The following is a 19,045-nucleotide window of genomic DNA, read 5'->3' as shown; positions in this document are numbered from 1 at the left end:
TCTGGACAATCTACTGACTTGTTTTAGGAGGTAAGATCAATACCCTTCTCAATAACCTGCAGGGGGACATTAAGGTGAAACGTATTTCCATTGCCTGCTTTCCAGCATCACTTAGAGCACTCCAGGCAAGAAGAACAAAGGACAAAAGGACTTCACAGCTTCTTTGTCCCTTGATAGGCCTTCAACTTCCATATTCTTAAAAAGTTCTGGCTGCCAACTGACACACTAGGAAAGAGTGACAGTCCTGTGATGGTTACAACTTTACAGGTACATCACAGAAGACAATAGAAGGTGCAAGAGGCCTACTATGACGCCTTCCTCATTCTTCTCCACTTCTTCCTTTCTCCATGTACGTATGTAAATCTATATAAATGAGGTTTTAAAAAAAATTGTTGATAGATAACTACTGAGGAAAAAAATGCACAAAGTGAACTAATATTAACAGTACAACCCACTCATTTTTAAACTAGGCTTATACCTTTGTAACCATGCATAAATTAAGTACTTCCAAGATGCCTTTGTCCTTCTTCCCATTTTATAGTTTCTTCCCCCAAAAGTAACATTCTTTTAATAAATATTAACATTGATTCAGATAGCTTGTTCCTGAACTTCATATCAATAGAATCATCCTATATAATAAAACCCTAATATGCAAATCTACCAAACAGTGGAATGACCGGTCGCTATGATGCTCACTGCCCACCAGGGGGCATATGCTCAATGCAGGAGCTGTACCCTGGTGGTCAGTGTGCTTCCACAGGGGGAGCGCCACTCAGCCAGAAGTCAGGCTTATGGCTGGAGAGCACAGCGGCGGTGGCGGAAGCCTCTCCCGCCTCCATGGCAGTGCTAAAGACCCCTCAGGGGATGTCTGCCTGCCTGCTTAGGCCCACTCTGCCTAAACTAGCAGGGGGGCATCCCCCTCGGGGTCCCATCCTGCGAGAGGGAGCAGGCTGGGCTGCGGAACCCCCCTTCCAGTGCACGAATATTGTGCACCGGGCCTCTAGTATATCATATACTCTTGTATCCAGATTCATTAATTCAACCAATTATCCATGAAGTTCTTTCTGGTCATTACATGTCTGGACATTGTATTCTTTCTTATTGATTTGTATATGGGCTCATTCTGCTATTATTGATATTACAGTAGTCCCTCCTTAGCCAAGGTTGGTTATTTTCCAAGATCATAAGTGGATGCTTGAAACTGTGGATAGTATAGAAGCCTATGCACACTGTTTTCCCCTGCACATACATACCTATTTATTTAAAGGAAGCACTTTATGGCTTCTCTTTGACATATCTGAATTGCCAGCATCACTACTGTTGCTCTTTGGGGTCATTAAGTAAAATAAGGACTACTTGAACCAAGCACTGGGATACTGTGACAGTCTGATAATCAAGAAGGCTACCAAGTGATTAATGGGTGGGTATGGTGGACAAAGGGCTGATTCACATCCTGGGTAGGATGGAGCAGGACAGAGTGAGATTTCATCACACTACTCAGAATGGCATGCAATTTAAAACTTATGAATTTTTTATGTCTGCATTTTTCCTGCTAATATTTTCAGACTGCAGATGACCATGGGTAACTGAAACCATGGAAAACAAAACCACAGATAAGGGGTGGGGAACATCTCTACTCCTGTGAGGACCCCTTCAGTGGTATATATCCAGGAACCTTGCAAGTTACAAAATCAGGCTTAGAAGTAGAGAAGAATTTTCTTCCTAGCACTCATTGATTCAGCTGATGCAACTCCAGGGAAAATTTTGAGTTAAAGTATAGTGTAACTGCTTTTCAGCCCATTCTACTTAAATACATTGAAATTAATTTTAACCATTTGGACATTAACAATTTGCATATTCCCTTTCAATAGTAAGGAATGATAGATTAACTTATCTTCAATAGAAAAGCATATGTATGCAGAGATTCACACTGTTTATACATTTAATTATTTATTTTAAAAATATACATTTCTATGTTCAGTTCAGGTAATGAAATGATAAAAAAAGTATCAACAGTAATAAGGAACCTGTTTTAGGCTGAACATTTATTCTGAGGCCCACAGTATTATAAATCTGACAATACAATATGGAAAGTATCAGAAAGGAAGCATACATTTTGTGCTGTGAAGGTACTGATGACAAAGGATGAAATGTGCTGGAGCTGTAAAATAGACTTAGGGGTGGTGGGTGGTATCTATAATAATAAAAGTGTAATTTGCTAATTGGACCGGGCATTTTTCCAGACGATTTTCTGGACAAAGCCATGGTGGTGGGGGGCCAAGGCAGAGACACCGCCATGGCAGGTGGGGGCTGAGGCCACCACAGTGGTGGCAGGGGCTGAGCCCCTTGCACAAATTTCGTGCATCAGGCCTCTAGCTCTATATAATAAAAGGCTAATATGCAAATTGTCCCCTTGACCAGGAGTTCAACCAGGAGGCAGGGCTGGCCAGCCAAGCACCTGTGGCCCCTCCCTCCAGCTGGCCTGGCCCGATTGGCCCCGATCGGGGCGGGACGGCCAGACTCCACCTGTGCACAAATTCATGCACAAGGCCTCTAGTCCTTAAATAATTTTCAATGGAGATTTCAAAAACAGCATTGGGTTTTAAAATACTAAAATTTGTCCTGACTTTATGGCTTAATAACCACGTTTTCTCAGCATAAAATTAAAATATAAAGTACATATGATACACATCCATATAAGCACAAAAATATTCATTTAAAAAGTATAAATTAATTAGAAGATATCAGTGATTAGTTAAAATAAGTTTTTTTTCAGAAGTCACAATATTGTGAAGTTCATTTATACTTGTTTTGAGTAGTATCAAAGTTTCAAAAAAGTTTTATTATCTTTTAACTGGTTTGTACATTTATCCCATAGTCATGATATATTATTATAAATAATACTATCAAATCTTATGCAATAGCTGTGTTTAAATAGTCTCACATTGAAATATAATTTCCTGTATTTCCTCTTTATTTCTACTTATTCTTGAGCATGAATTAATGAATTAGAACCTTGTTTCATTTTTTTAGATGTCAGAACAGCATTAGTTTTTTTTAAAAAAAATATATTTTATTGATTTTTTTTACAGAGAAGAAGAAAGAGGGATAGAGAGTTAGAATCATCAATGAGAGAGAAACATCAATCAGCTGCCTTCTGCACACCCCCTACTGTGGATGTGCCTGCAACCCAGGTACATGCCCTTGACCGGAATCGAACCTGGGACCCTTCACTCCACAGGCCGACTCTCTATCCACTGAGCCAAACCAGCTACAGCAAACAGCATTAGTTTTAAAAGAAATTAGGTGCAAAAGTCTACTGAAGAAATGTTGGTTGACTTCAAGATTTTCCTGATCTTCTTTTTTACATAATGTTGTTACACTGTATTGTCTTTCATCTAAAAGATGCATCCTATAACAATTGAAATTTAAAGTATGTAATTTTTATATGGTAAGAGAGGGAAAACCTTTTTCAGTTATATCTTATATTAACTCATAAGAGCGCCCATCTCTATTAAAATTTTAAAGCTGATCAAGCACTATCAAATTTGTTAATACAATGATCCTAATAAAATATCTTATTGATATTTTAAACTTTTCTGATAACTAATACACAGCTTTGTTTGAAATGTCTTACTGACTTTGAATTTTAAAAAAGTACTTACTTTAGCTATCCTATTAAGACAAGGGAAGAAAGGAAACTTTTAAACCAGAGAGAATGTTAAGAACCATGGCTAGTGAAGTTTTCTTTTTGAAGGCTTTTCTAAACTATTTACCCACAAATACATATAATGAAAGGATCACAAAGTTACAGCACTCAGCTCCTTCAGTTGCCAGTCTCCATCAAAGTTGCCCTCAGCCTCTCGAGAGAAAGTTACACATCCAAGGAGAGGTGATAAAGTTCTCATCAAACAGTTAAAGCCCCTGCAACTCTCCTTGACTTTATTTTTCTCAAGATGGTTTAAAAGTGATTGAAGGAGGTAACATTCTGTCAAATAGAGCTATGTGAAAGGAATTTCTTAAGAAAACCAGCTGCTACACTTAATCTTCCCTCATAATTTCCATCAGCCTTTGAACACAGCACGATTTATTCAAGAATTTATTGAAATATGAACATTTTAATCAGCAACGTTCCCTATGAGTTATAATTAAGAAACTATAGTAAAAAAAATGATGAAATCAAACCAAGCCTATGTTGAATTTTGGAGAGAACAGACTGATGTTTGGCACAGGGGAAGAGAGTTGGGGGACTGGGTGAAAAAGGTGAAGGGATTAAGTACTAATTTGTAGTTATAAAAGTCATAGGGATGGTAAGTAAAGCATAGGAAATATAGTCAACAATCCTATAATAACTAAGTATGGTGCCAAGTGGTTACTTAATATTAAGAATTTTATTCTTAAATAAATACATGAACATTGCCTCCTTTGCAGCTAGATTTGGCCCTATGACTCCAACTGAGGCAGTTCAAATCAATTATGAGCGGTCAGCAACTTTGGGGAAATGCAATTAGTGGAAGTGGATGTGAGCACACTGAACTCCCACTGCTTTCTCTTTCACGCATGGAGTATGAAAATGACGGCAGGAGTTTGAGCAGCTAATCTTTGTTTCTGTGTTTTGTTTTGTTTGATTTTGGCACTATTTCTTTGACAAATGACTTTCATCCTTTTAATCTGTCTTTTCTTTCTCATTCTTTCTTTTTTGCCATTGGCAGGACAACTTCTATTCAGGAGTTTTGATGTTCTAACTGTAGTTCATTTTTCCCCCTATTTTTCGTCTTCTTTTTTTTTTTTTTTTCAATTGCCTACTATTGTTCTATTTTCTGGAAAATGTCCTCCATTATATTTCCCAGCCCTCTTATTAAATTTAATATGTGCCTCTTGAAATAGTGATTTCATACTTATAGTGATAACATTTGATGCTCAATTGCTAGACTTAACAACTGAAAAGTATTTATTTTTCTCTCTCAAAAATTAGATTTTTACTGAGAAATTAGATTACTAATTTGTAATGAGAAATTAGATTTGAATAATGATAAAGTCAATGTTTATTAAAATGCATTCCATTTTAAAAATTGAGCTACAAGCTGTTAAAGTGTGTATACATTTTTGGTGGACACCCTATATATGTTAAAGGATTGAATGTAACTTGGCATTTGGACTCAAGTGCGGTCATAATAAACGCAGTTTGAGGGGCATCGTTCATCACATGTTTTCTCAAATTTATATCTATTTTAAGTCATATTATATTATTTCATGTTATTATATATTATTTTTAAATAATTTTAAAATGTAAAAAATATCATAGCTAACAAGAACTTTCATCAATATTTTGAATTTGACATTAGAATTTAAAAATAGGTATGTTTGACATTTACAGATATATTTATTAAAAAGAAATGGTTCAACATGTTATGGTTGATATCATTTTATAGCTGTAAGAAAAAATCCTTTAAATTCAAATAACTATAATTAAATTATATATTTCCCATATATTTTACATTTATTCCTACATAATTTATCCAAAATATCCAGAAATATCATGTTATAATCTCTACATAATTAAAAAGACAGCAATGGGAGTATGTCTCTCTTTCTAAGTGTCAGAAAATACTCATATTAAAACTAAATTTTAAAATGTATACTATCAATAAAAGAGCACTTTGTATTAAATTTTATTCATTATCATTTAATTAGAAATATTATATGTAATTTTAGCTGTATATGATTTATTGGCTCTTAATTTAAATTTTTTAAAATATTTTATTGATTTTATACAGAGAGGAAGGGAGAGAGATAGAGAGTTAGAAACATCGATGAGAGAGAGAAACATTGATCAGCTGCCTCCTGCACATCTCCTACTGGGGATGTGCCCGCAACCCAGGTACATGCCCTTGACCGGAATCGAACCTGGGACCTTTCAGTCTGCAGGCTGACGCTCTATCCACTGAGCCAAACCGGTTTCGGCTAAAAATTTTTATGATAAGATAATACGTCTTCCCATTCTCTAGAAAGCACAAATTTTTGCTTACTTTGTGCAATAAAATAACTGGACATTTGCTTTATAGTATTTATAAGAATATGATCATAGCTTAAGCATTTGTAGGACAGTAAAATGTGGAACTAATTTCTTTCATTACCACACTTTCAGATTCTTTAAATCAAATGTTAAAATCTTGAATGGAATCCAGGATACAAAGCAAGTTCTGACCAAGAACTATTGATCCATTGGTAGCAGAATGGAACATCTTAACAAGTTGTAGTCTTCTATCCAAAATTCCCTGTTGGGATAGTATGGAAGTTAATAGCAAAGAAATCAAAGGTCCCTGGTAGAGTTAAGTCATCATTGAGTTCTCTCACTTGCCTGCTCTGACCGGTACTGTGCTAAATACTTGAGTAGCACTTTAAACAGACCCAGAGTTCTGTCTCATGCAGCTCTCTTTTCTTCATAACTGTTTTCGCCGTATATCCCTGACCAACTCTGCCTGTTCAGCACAGGGAGTCTGCCAAGCTTTGCTGGGAGCTCCCTTCTTCCCATTATGACTTTAGAAGCTCTCACAAGGATGTCCATTGGGACAATAGTAGGACTCAACTTGTTGGTTTACAGTTGTCTTTCAGGACTCATTGACCACTGATGCCTGGTGTTCAGAGTCTTAAAAACTATTGTTTCAAGAATTTTTGCATTTCCAAAAATATTGTTTTATACAGAGTATAGATTATTTCCCTGTTATTACATCTTGACTAGAAATGGAAGACCAATTTGCTTATTTTTTTTCTGTCTCCAAAAGAATATTACGATAGAAATTTTGAAAGTACAGAAAAAGAAAAAAGAACAACCCAAGTAACACTTCTGTGAAAAGATCATATCATTACTTTCCCTCTCCCTTGACCATGACAGTGACTGACAGGGTTGAAGAGTTTCTTACTCCTTCTATTTACCTCATCCTATTCCTTTTATTTTGTGTTTATAAATTCATTTATTCAAATACTTTTTGAAATTCTATTATGTGTTTGGCAATGTGATAAGTGGCTATCTTCAGGAGATTCCTGATAATTCTCCTATTCTCTCTCCCTGGATGGTGTTGAGATTTTAATCTATATGTTTACAACTACGTTTGGGATGGAAGGGACACAGAAGTATTACAACTAAAGGTTTAAATGTCAAATTTGCATTTTAGAAAGATGATTAAGGCTGCAATGTGAAGGGTGAATAAAATGGTCAATGTTGCTTGGAAAAAAAACAAATTAGAGAATTAATAAGGTGACCCAGGCAAGAGATGTTGAAGGTCAGTACTTGGGAAATGCTAATAAAGATGGATAGTAAGTACAGAAAACATTACCTAGAAGGTAAGTTTAAAAGTATTTGATGGATTGCTAGATATGGCCTATAGAGAGTAAAAAGGTTCACAGTTTCTGTCATGCCTGATGGCATTTGCTGAGGTTTAGAAATATATAAAACACTAGAGGCCCAGTGCACAAAATTCATGCATGGGGGGCGGGGCCCTCAGCCCAGCTTGCACCCTCTCCAATCCGGGATACCTTGGGGGATGTCCGACTGCTGGTTTAAGCCCAATACCTGGGATCCAGGCTAAACCGGCAGTCAGACATCTCTCTCACAATCCTGGACTGCTGGCTCCTAATCGCTCACTTGCTTACCCCAGTTAGGTTCCCCCTAACTGCTCCCCCCTGCTGGCCTGATCACCGCTAACTGCCCCCACCTGCCAGCCTAATAGCCCCCAACTGCCCCCCCTGCTGACCTGGTTGCCCCTAACTGCCCTCCCTGCTGGCCTGGTCATCCCCAACTGCCCCTCTGTTGACCTGGTCGCCCCTAACTGTCCCCCCCTTGCAGACCTGGTTGCCCCTCATGGCCGCCCCACTGGTCTGGTCGCCCCACACAGCCTGCTTGTTCAGTCGTTTGGTCATCCTTCACTAACCCCCCTGCGGGCCTGGTTGTAGACAGCCATCTTGTGAGCTCTTAAGGGAAAATTTGCGTATTACCTCTTTATTGCATCTATCCATTTGGAGTAACTGGGGAACAAAATTTTTCACTTAAGTACATGCTTTTTATATGCATTATTCCTTAGGAATCTGTTCTTTACTAAATATGAAAGAAACATTTCCAAATTTTTATACTTTCTTGGTTTTTTCATTATCTGGAACAGGTTTACACTGATGCTCAGAGGATATTAGTTGGTATACATTGTCTTCTTCCTGTATTAAATTATCTCCTAAGCTCTATTTTGTGTTGTCTATGTAAATTTATATTCTTCCAGAACAATGTAAAGATAAGAGTTCAAGCTATAACTGTAGTGTTCTCCCTCCCTCCAGCCTGATTGATTCCATGTGAGGTTCTGATCTATTGCCCCTTCTAACCAATCTACTTAATCAATACACTTAATTGAGGAAAAATTCTAAAATCCCATATATCTGAAAGGCAGTTCTTTCACTCTCCCTTTGACTAAGTGTGTAAACTGTGGGACAGTCAATGCCCTACAAGGTCACTTTCTCTATTTTTTTTTTTAATTCTTTTACTGCTTAAAGTATTACAAAGAGTATTACATATGTCTCCTTTTTTTCCTACCCTTGACAATTCCCTGGCCTCCCCTACACCCCAGTGTCTTATGTTCTTTGGTTATGCTTATATGCATGCATACAAGTCCTTCAGTTGATCTCATACCCTCCTCTCCTGCCCCCCAACCCTCCCTGAAGGTCACTTTCCCTTAATCTTGGCCATCTACCTGTGCTCTAAATATTGATTTTGAAGGAAATCTTGCTTTTGGTTGAGCAGTAGGCACTGCTTTATTCTTTCAAATTAGCAAAAACAAAAATAATTCCCATTGGGCAATTTAAAATATGCAAAGCAGCTGAAACCGGTTTGGCTCAGTGGATAGAGCATCAGCCTGCGGACTGAAAGGTCCCAGGTTCAATTCTGGTCAAGGGCGTGTACCTGGGTTGTGGGCACATCCCCAGTAGGAGATGTGCCGGAGGCAGCTGATCGACATCGATGTTTCTAACTCTCTCTCTCTCTCCCCCCTCCTCTCTGTAAAAATTCAATAAAATATATTTTAAAAAATTATGCAAAGCACTGTACTCGTATTTAAGTAGAAAATGATGATAGTATTGGGATTTTTCCCCACTAACAATTTTATACTTGTGAGAATTTGTAAATGTCTTCCAGAACTTTGGATAAATAGAATGCTGGAATCCTAAATAATAACACAACTAAATCAGATTCAGATAAAATAGATAAAGAATACTAATCATATTATCATAACAAACATCAATGTTAATGCTTAAAGAATATATTGTTTTTAAATCCTAAATACATTAAGAAAACTTGTTTTAAATATATGTGTTTTTGAAAGAAGAATACTATTTTTTCTTTAAATCTTTTTGGAGGTGATTTATTATATCCTTCAATCAGACTAAAGGTATTCAACTTAGAATAATTTGATTCAAGGAAACACACTAGGAACATTCATGTTTACAACTGATTTCAAGTTTATATAATTCCTTCTTAGCTGTAAAGTTATTTTTATTTCAAAATTAAAATGGTTTGTCTTTTTCCCCCTCTTTTATCTTCCTGAATCCCTTCACCTTTTTCATCCAGCCCCCACAAACCCTCTCCTCTGGTAGCTGTCAGTCTGAAGTGGTTTGCCTGGAACCCACTGGGTATTTCAAGGAAATTATTTATATCTTTAAAATAAGCTATATATTTTCCTGTGTTTAAAATATTTTTTGCTAAAGTAAAAATATTTTCACTTCTAAAAATGGAAGAGAAGTGAGAATTCCTAAGAAAAGAATAAGACATTTTTATTCATTCATAGTGGAATGATGAGCAATCAAATTATAGCGCCACATTCAGATTTGTTAGTCATATGTAAGTGACAACTTTAGGCAGATGTTAGAATTAGGATAATCATCATGCAAATATTTTAACTGTAAATGGGAAGACATGTTGAAAATGGGCTATATTCTCTGCAAGATATATTTATTGGTAGACAGCTTTCATTTATTGGTGTACAGAGATCCTTGCCAGACTTGAAAACAAATAAGATGATTCCCTGAAAAACTTTAATGAAGTCATAATATTGGTAGTAAAGACAACTCCTCCCTAACATATGTCACTTAACATATGTTTATATTATTTTCATAAATTTGAAATGTTAATTCCTTTCACTATTTATCTCTGACAGATATAACTTGATTCTAAATTCATTTAAGTGGGCATATAATAAATGCTTTAAAAGTTCAATTTTTTCAAAAGAACATGCCATTCTTCCATCACCTATAAATTTAGGCCATTGCCATCACTGATTACTAGGGATCATTCAAGTTCTTACTTGATATACTAAACCTTCCTGAAATGTAAAGTCATTTTTCTTTTTATTTCTTTCATTTTTCTTTTTCTATCATATGTCTGCCTTGTTATCAGTAAATATGAACAGCTATCACAAACTTTCCTCAAAAAAAAAATGTATTTATAGCCCAAGAAGGGCTTTGGGAGATAATTGATCCTCTCCATTTATGATAAGCTGCTGGATAACAGAGAAGGTCACCCAGCAAATCCATGGGAAGGCTGGGACCCAAGGAGCAGTCTTTTGACAAACCGTGCTCTCTCCACTCTTCAAGCTTACAGCTTAAGCATGTTTTGCGGTTAACTCGTAACTTTTTCCTTTCCAGTCTTAAAAAAAAAAAAAAAATCATTTTATAATTTCCTTAAAGCTAATTTATAAAAGCATTGGGCAGAAAGCCAGAAAATAAGTCAATGTATTCAAACTTTTAAAAATGTGAAAGAATAAAGCTTAACTCCTTATAAGTAGATGACCTCATCAATTTAAGTCTAATAGGGGAGTATCATTTCATAAAGTCTAAGAATCTATTCCAGAATAAAAAGTTTGTATTGATATTGTACTTTATGTATTCTATGTTTATTTATATAAGCAATTATATAATAAATTAGCAGGAAGTTATTGAATCACTTTTGTACTTAATGTAGGTTGGGGTTGGTAATGGAGGAGACATTATTTTAAAACACTTTCTCTTTTTCCAATAAATAAAATGAGATAAATCAAATGTCTTATCATTAGTAATAATATTAGCCACTAAGCAGCACTTTTAAAATTAAAGAAAATAGCATAATAAATACATTCTTAACAAATTAGCATATTTAACACCTTGTATTTACACCAAATTACTAGATAGTATGTAATTATGCTTCCAACAAAAACCACTTGTTTTATATATTTTCCTTATGGTATAACATATGTCTTAAATCTGGACTGAACACATTTTCTGGTTAGAAATTTACTCAAATGCTATGCACAATGCATTATTTTTCATTCAGAACTCATCTATATTTTCATAATTACTATGATAATTTATCACATTATGTGCAGTTGAACTGATATATCTGTAGGCATTGTAACTACATCAGTTAGACACCTGAGTTTTTCAGAAGTTAATAAGTATAAACCTTAAGTATAAATCATTTAGAGCTTATTAAAACAAAACAACAAAAGTGATGTCAAGATCCATTGCATTTTTCAATTAAAATAATACTTTTGAATTTTTAGAAGTCTGATTGAAGTCTATAAGAGAAATCATAGGAATGATGATAAATAATGACACTTGGCTACAAATAGAGTAGTTTTGATTTTTTTTAGCTTATTAAATATTTGATTCCTATTGGCATATCTGTCTGCCGTTCTCTCCTTTCTCCCTCTCTTCGTTCCATCCCCTCCCCCCATTATCTATATCTATATCTATATCTATATCATCTATATCTATATCTATATCTATTTCTTTAACTCCCTGCTTGTAAGATATTCTTCTGTGTCTCAACACTTATATCCTAGGAGAAACTAATCTGAACTGTGAAAATCCTCATTTCCAATGGGAATTTTATTTTTAGACTTTCACTCTCCATCCATCTGCCTTTGAATAATTTTCTTTGCTTCAAGCATGAGTAAGCGGTATTAATCCAATTTATAGTTTCTGTGAAGCACATTATGGTAGATCATGTGCACTTCAGTGATTCTTCTTATAAACTTTGTGCTTAACTGTTTCAGTATCAACCTTTATCACTGAGAACAGCAAAGAAATACAACAAACTTGGTAAAAATGGGGTTAATTTTATTTCCCATCTAAAAAAGAGTCCACTGATTCAAGAAAATTCAATCTTATGATATGATGAAATACTATTTGACACATCAAAATTACACATTGATATTTGAGCAAATTTGAATAAACTACAAAAATAGCTTATTGTTCAAATATTCAGATATTTCAATTATATTTGAGGGATCATCTTCAATATTAAAAGACAACACCATTTTATATGAATTCATTGTGATTTCTGACTTTGGACTTTTGCAATGATAGCCATGGAAGTGAACAGCCTCTTATCCCTTCTGAGATTAAAAACAGATATTGCTGATCCATGAGGTTTTCTTCTTATGCAATAGTGATACAACCAAAGATTTCTTCCCATGATTAATCCGCAGCAAAAATGAATTGATAGGTAGTTGCAAGGAAGTTGAAATTTACTTTTCTTATCTGAACTCATTACTTGGCATGCTCAATTTTTTTATTCTTCAGTGGTAAATTGAAATACCTATATCTCAAAATATTTATTTATATTTTATAAAATGATGTATGCAATGTCTCTGACATTTATAGTTACTTAATAAATGTTAACTTAGGCCATACTTCCTCCCTCTACTATGAACACAATAAAAAATAGCTACTTATATTATCTCATTGTCTCCCACCATCTACTGTTTATATTTACTTCATTTTACATAATTAAATTGATTAAGGTTAATATGAAATGTAGTGAATGACTAATTTACCACATATATGTATATGTTCAACAATTAAATTCTAAAATTCTGTAAATGTACAAAGCTCCCTGGGAAAGAAAGTGATGCTACAAGAAGACTAAGGCAACATGCTTGATTTCCAAGAGTTAAAATATTGAGAAAGGAGACACGCATACATAAATTATATACATCTTGAGTATTTGTTGATGTTCCCATTATTTTCTATACTGGTTTTACCAAAATTTTCTCCTTCCACAGTCAGTCTTTAGAGATTCATCACATCTCAGATTAAATATCACCACCCTAGTTATATTAAGACTAGAATAACATGTGGGCCTTAATGGAATACTCAGAAATTGCCCATGTTTCACAGAGTCCCTTCCTGCAACATAGGAGTGACCCTGTGCACTTCATTTTATTACTTTTAAAGTCTTTATTGTTGAAAGTATTACACATGTCCCCTTTTTCTCCCATTCACCTCTTCTAGCTCGCCCTCACTCCCCACCCCAGGCCTTCACCCACCCTGTCATCTATGTCCATGGGTTATGCATAGACACATACAAGTTATTTGATCTCTTCCCATCTACCCTCCCACCCCTGCCTTCCCTCTGAGAATGGACAGTCTGTTCCATACTTTTATGTCTCTGGATCTATTTTGTTCATTGGATTCCACATATGAGTGAGATAATGTGATGCTTAACTTTCTCTCACTGGCTTATTTCACTTAGCATAGTACTCTCCAGGTCCATTCATTCTGTTGCAAATGGCAAGAGTTCTTTCTTTTTTATAGCTGTGTAGTTTTCCATCATATAAATGTACCACAGCTTTCTTATCCACTCATCTGCTGATGGGCACTTAGGCTGTTTACAAATCTTAGCTATTGTAAATGGTGCTGCTATGAATATAGGGGTGCATATATTCTTTCTTATTGGTGTTTCTGATTTCTTAGGATATATTCCTAGAAGTGGGATCACTGGGTCAAATGGAAGGTCCATTTTTAATTTTTTGAGGACCCCCTTAAATGTGCATCCTTCAGTTGTTTCCCAGAGTAAAGATAGCAACAGTAAAATAACATCACAAACATTCTGTTCCTCCAATTTTCCAATTGTTATATGTTGAAATATCTCTCTCCACCCCCACTCATATGCATCTATATGCATGCATAGTCTTCTAGAATAATGCCAACTCTCAGTGGGAAAAGTAAACACTTTCCCAATTGCCTTATAACTCACAAATTTACATAACTGTAATGGAGTTAGCATAGTCTCATTATTATGCAGCGTCCTGATGCTTCCTCTCCATCATCTCCCCACCCTCTTTTTAAAAAATATATATTTTTATTGATTTCAGAGAGAAAGGAAGAGGGATAGAGGATAGAAAATCAATGAGAGAGAATCATTGATTGGCTGCCTCCTGCACATGACCCACTGGGGATTGAGCCCACAATCTGGGCATGTGCCCTGACTGAGAATCAAACCATGACCTCCTGGTTCATAGGTCGACGCTCAACCACTGAGCCATGCTGGCCGGGCTCCCCACCTTCTTTTTAAATGTTTTATTTCAGGTCTACCTGGAATAATAAATGGGGTAATGCTGACCCACACATCTCTTATAGCCTGCTACCTTAGCTACACCAAGATGAGGTGGAGGCTTTGAAATTACATACTTCTTACAAGTACTTGATTAAATTCTTAGCCAAGGGCCATTCTTCTCCCTCATCTCCTATGGGAAAGAGACAGTCATTTTCTTCTTTCCTTTATAAGAGCTTTTCAAGAAGGATCAAGTGGGCTATGATTTTGATTGCTGTGGAGAGGTCTAGTTGAGTAAGGACTTAGAAGAGACCATTGAATTTGTTAATTAGCAGGTCGCTGGTGAATTGAGCTCTCAAACTGTAGATTTGGCAAACTGGTAGGAGGAAAAATAACAAAGTGTTATGTTGAGACTGGAAGAAAAAGACAAAGGTACTATTTTGAATATTTTTGCCAGTGAACAAATTGAAAGAGAAAATAAAGATTAAGGAAATACTGATTTCATAAAATGACCTTTTAAGGTATCAAATCTGAGAATGTTTAATATTCATAACTAATGAACCATAGATTTTTTTTTTTAAAGAGCTTGAACTTTTAGAAAATTATAGATGCTCAATTTGTGTAGAAATCAACTCCTCTTCTAGGATAGTTAGATATTGCGTGTATATTTGTTGGAGAGTGTGTACAAAATATTTTGAATATTGCTCTGAGTTTTTCTTGGAACTTGTTCATATGTCAAAACCCTAATCAAACTCCCAGGATTGGTTAAGATATCTGTCATAACCTTATCCTTTCATGCTGAGGGTTGGAAGCAGTACCCCTTAAGTCTCTGTGAGTGTATTGGGGAGGTAGGGGTGAAAATATGAGAGCTTCCATAGTGCTCACAGTGACCCATGACCTGACACCTGGGTTTGTGAAAGGGCCACCTCAAGTTTTATAGAATGGATACTCTATGTTCATCTCATCTCCACCCTAGTTCCATTCCACATACCAAGGGCATGGAAGCAAACTGGCCACTCAGGAGGGCTTCATTGCCTCATATCAAGGATGATAGCAATAAACTGAGCAGCAGGCATCCTCTCCCTTCTATGATTTTCCACGAAGCTCTCTAGAAATCTCACTTACTGCTGAGGTCATAACCTAATCATTCCTGCCTCAATGCACTGCAAAATGAGGAGGAGTGTAGGGGCGTACAACCACTGATCATGGGGGAATGTAGACTCCGAAGTCAGTTTGCTTCAGTCTGGGTCCTGGTTTATTGCTGGTTAGGAAGCCAAGGTCAAATCACCTAACCTATAGCCTTTTAATTCTCCTCATATATGACATCAAGGTAATGGTGATATCTTACCCTAGGGTTCTTGTGAAGCATAAATTAGATCGTATAAGTATTGCCTTAGCACAGGAGAAGCAATAAATTAAAAGCACTTAATATCTGCCTTCTTATTTTATCTTTTCTATTGTCTATATTAAAAAGAAATCCAATAGCCTCAGGCAAAGGCTAGATTAGCACCTCCCTAGAGATCCAGGAGCCAGAAAGCCCAGAGGTCAGAGTGGGATCATCCAGTTTGCAGCTCCGTGGAACCATAAAAGACGCACTCAGGGGGAAGACTCAGTGAGCACCAAAGCCCCATTGAAGCAAGTCTAGCCCCAGAGGGGTGTCTCCAGCACAGAAGTTCTCCCACTGTGGACACAGCTGATTCTCACAGCCAATTGGCTTGGAGGTCAATTCCTCACAGTGATAACTACAACAATCAAGGCTTAATTACATTAAGACTGTGCACAAAGCCCACAAGGGGGTGCACCAAGAGTGTCTACCTCAGGTAATTGGGACACTTAGCACAGAAAGGCACTCTATCGACACAGCGAAGCATAAAAAATGCCGAGACAAAGAAACAGGACACAAATGACAGAATTGGAGGAAAGAAAACTGCTGGATATAGAGTTCAAAACCACACTTTTAAGGTCTTCAAAGAACTGTCTAGAAGCTGCCGATAAACTTAATAAGGTCCTCGAAAAGACTGGTGAGACTGCCGATAAATGAAGTGAGATCTTCAAGAAGACTGGTGAGACCGCCGATAAATGTAGTGAGATCCTCAAGAAATCTAATGAGACCCTCGATGTTGTGATAAAGGACCAACTAGAAATTAAGCATACACTGACTGAAATAAAGAACATTATACAGACTCCCAACAGCAGACCAGAGGATCGCAAGAATCAAGTCAAAGATTTGAAATACGAAGAAACAAAAAACACCCAACCAGAAAAGCAAAATGAAAAAAGAATCCAAAAATATGAAGATAGTGTAAGGATCCTCTGGGACAGCTTCAAGCGTACCAACATCCGAATTATAGGGGTGCCAGAAGAAGAGAGAGAGCAAGATACTGAAAACCTCTTTGAAGAAATAATGACAGAAAACTTCCCCTACCTGGTGAAAGAAATAGACTTACAAGTCCAGGAAGTGCAGAGAACACCAAACAAAAGGAATCCAAAGAGGACCACACCAAGACACATCATAATTAAAATGCCAAGAGCAAAAGACAAAGAGAGAATCCTAAAAGCAGCAAGAGAAAGAAAATCAGTTACCTACAAGGGAGTACCCATATGACTGTCAGCTGATTTCTCAACAGAAACTTTGCAGGCCAGAAGGGAGTGGCAAGAAATATTCAAAGTGATGAATACCAAGAACCTACAACCAAGACTACTTTATCCAGCAAAGCTATCATTCAGAAGTGAAGGCCAGATAAAGAACTTCACAGATAAGAAAAAGCTAAAGGAGTTCATCACCACCAAACCAGTATTATATGAAATGCTGAAAGGTATCCTTTAAGAAGAGGAAGAAGAAGAAAAAGGTAAAGATACAAATTATGAACAACAAATACACATCTATCAACAAGGGAATCTAAAAAGGGAATAAATAATCTGATGAACAGTATGAACTTGCCGGGAGCCGGTCCATGCTTGCTGTTTCAAGGGACCTGGCATATATGGCATACTGTTCTTAACATGTTTGCTCACCTTCTTGGCACTATGTGTTTTAACCAAGGTCTCTGAGAAAGGTTGTTTCTCCAGGTAGGGATTTTCCCCTGAAGTTAGGGAGGGAATAAAACCTCTCAACTAGTGCCAGGCGGGTAATTAATCACTTTAACTACGAACAATCATGCTTAAGCTACATAATCTTTACTCCCTGGAATGGAGATAAGAAACGCCCTAACCCTTGGAATAGAGATTGATAGGATTGGAATCAACTGGTATAAATACAGATGTAAGAAGACAGAACTGGGAAGACAGAACCGGGAGGCACAGAACCTACACAGAACGTTCTCTAGAGACAGAAGAACTTCGCTGGAGAGAACATGGCAAAAGATCCTGGACAGAAACTGGCCTCAGAACCTAGAGACAGAACCTAGTGAGAGAACATGGCAAAAGATCCTGGACTGAACCTGACTACAGAAATTGGCAAGAGAACCTGACTAGAACCTGGTGACTGAACCTGGCTGGAGAACCTAGCGAGGGAACATGGCTACAGAACCTGGCTGGAGAACCTAGCAGGAGAGCATGGACACGGAACCTGGCTGGGGCTCCGGACCAGAACTTCGCTGGAGATCCAGACCAGAACTTGGCTAGAGATCCTGGCTGGAGATCCTGGCTAGGCTGCTGATCAACAGAACACTGCCTCCGTGTCCTTCCTTCTTCGCCGACTCCGTCCACACCTTTGGGGACCCCTGGACCTGCTGTGGCAGGACCCCGGCATGAACTGGCGATTTTAATAGGATCAGGGACATAGAAAGGGAATGGACTGACTATTCTTGGGGGGGGGGTGGTGGTGGAAAGGAGTGTGGGGTGAGGGAAGAGATTGGACAATAATGGTGCACCTATGGATGAGGACAGTGGGTGGGGAGTGAGGGTGGAGGGTGGGATCGGAACTGGGTGGAAGGGAGTTATGGTGGGAAAAAAGAGTAACTAATGTAATAATCTGAACAATAAAGATTTAATTAAAAAAAAAGAAATCCATATACATTTACCTAATGTTCAGTAACGTGTAGTTTATATTTGATCACTGAATAATTTTCAAAACAAGATTATATGGGTAGAGTATCATTTTATGTTACATGCTATAATGTATCTGAAATTTCTCCTTAAGAAAAAAATTGAAAAAGGAGTTTAAAAAAATCTTTATAAAAAAGGAACTGGCTTAATTTTATTTGAAATGCCCCCCCCCCGCCCCCACTATTGAAATCTTACAGTACTGATGTTTTCTACAATGCACTGCATAAAATGCTAAACTATTCTGAAGTAGTATTTCTCAGTCCATCTCTAACCAAACATGCTAATAAGTTTCTAAATGTACAAAGCCTACACTCCTGTTTAAAACTTGAATGGATATCGTCGGAACTTGGTTGTGATACAAAGATAATGGAGAAGCAGACACAAAGAACACAATCAGTCAAGCTGTGCTCTATGTTAGTCGTCAGAGCTATGGGGAAAAGCCAACTTCTTAGAAAAGTCTAATTTCTTTTTTTATAAAATACAAAAATGTTCTGCCATTCTGCCTCCAAAAACATTTCATTTTCTGTAAAATCTGTTTATACTTTATACCCTTTCCGCAATCTCTAAGAGAAGTGGGTTAGGAGAAGCCAAAGCCATAGCCAACTCTTATAGCTCTGACTCTCTGCCCTTGCTGGAACTCACCATCAG

This window comes from Myotis nattereri, assembly GCF_964212035.1.
Source record: "Myotis nattereri genome assembly, chromosome: 2".
In the NCBI taxonomy this organism is placed as follows: domain Eukaryota; kingdom Metazoa; phylum Chordata; class Mammalia; order Chiroptera; family Vespertilionidae; genus Myotis; species Myotis nattereri.
The sequence above is the reverse complement of the archived record's forward strand: the minus strand, read 5'-3'. Positions refer to the sequence as shown.